Source organism: Dipodomys ordii, unplaced genomic scaffold, assembly GCF_000151885.1.
Source record: "Dipodomys ordii isolate 6190 unplaced genomic scaffold, Dord_2.0 Scaffold42, whole genome shotgun sequence".
Taxonomy (NCBI): domain Eukaryota; kingdom Metazoa; phylum Chordata; class Mammalia; order Rodentia; family Heteromyidae; genus Dipodomys; species Dipodomys ordii.
This window is the reverse complement of record NW_012267258.1, coordinates 7387345-7388567: the sequence shown is the minus strand read 5'-3', so window position 1 is coordinate 7388567 and position 1223 is coordinate 7387345.

The following is a 1223-nucleotide window of genomic DNA, read 5'->3' as shown; positions in this document are numbered from 1 at the left end:
GGCTTTTTTCTTTTTGCTTATGTGGTGCTGAGGAATTGAACCCAGGGCCGCAGGCATGCAAGGCAAGCGCTCTACCACTGAGCCACCTTCCCAGCCCCCTTCCTTCCTTCTTATCTTCCCCCATCGCCACTCTGTGTTCATACTGGGGCCTGAGCTCAGGTCTCTTGTTCTCACTTGGCTTCTTTGCTCAAGCCTGGAGCTATATCATTTGCCTGAGACACAGCTCCACTTCTGGCTTTTTGGTAGCTAATTGGAGATTTAAAAATCTCTTGGATTTATCTGCCTGGGCTGTCTTCAAACTAGGATCCTCAGATCTTCTGAGTAGGATTGCAGGAGTAAGCCACCAGTACCCAGCTAGACAATTTTTTTTAAAAATTTAACTCTGTTGTAGTTAAGTGTGGGCACAGCATGTTTCTTTTCTATGGAATTGAATCTTTTCACACACACATACAAAATCTTTCCAAAGAAAGAAATGCCATCATATTCTGGGTTTGATAATTCCATTGTTTTATGAAGACATTACACGAACTAAACTTGAACATTTTTATGTTCTTTACAATGGTTTGTCTGGTGCTTTTACCATTGCAAACAGAAATTAAAATCAGCTGCTTACCTCTGTCTCTCTCCATTCCTTCTGTGCAGTATGTTGGTAGGTTTGCTTCTTCATTTCTTTATGCAAAGTAAATCTAGTTTCATAACATTTCTTCAGAGATAAAAATTTCCAACCAGTGAGTCATTTACATTACCTGCCTCAGATCATTTCCAAAACCTTTTTCTCTAGGTGGACCCAGTTTTTTGAAACAGACTCCCTGATGGTTTCGACTAAATGACAAGGTGTTTCACTTGACACACATACCATAAACTGGACATCACTTTGTAAATGTAGCTATACCTCACTTGGTGCTTTCATTTTCCATTGTGTGAAAATCCAGACATATGTTAAGAAGATTCACTGAAGATAAACTTTAAAAAATGCATAGTTGGGTGCTGTTGGCTCATATCTTGAGTTCTAGCTATACAGGAGGCTGATATCTGAGGACTAACAGTTCCAAGTTAGCCTGGGCAGGAAAGTCTGTGAGACTTTTTTTTTTGAGGGGGGGAGGTCCAGTCATGGGGCCTGAACTCTGGGCCTTGGCGCTGTCCCTCAGCTCTTCAGCTCAAGGGTAGCCTTCTACCACTTGAACCACAGTGCCACTTCTGGCTTTTTTTCCTGCTTATGTGGT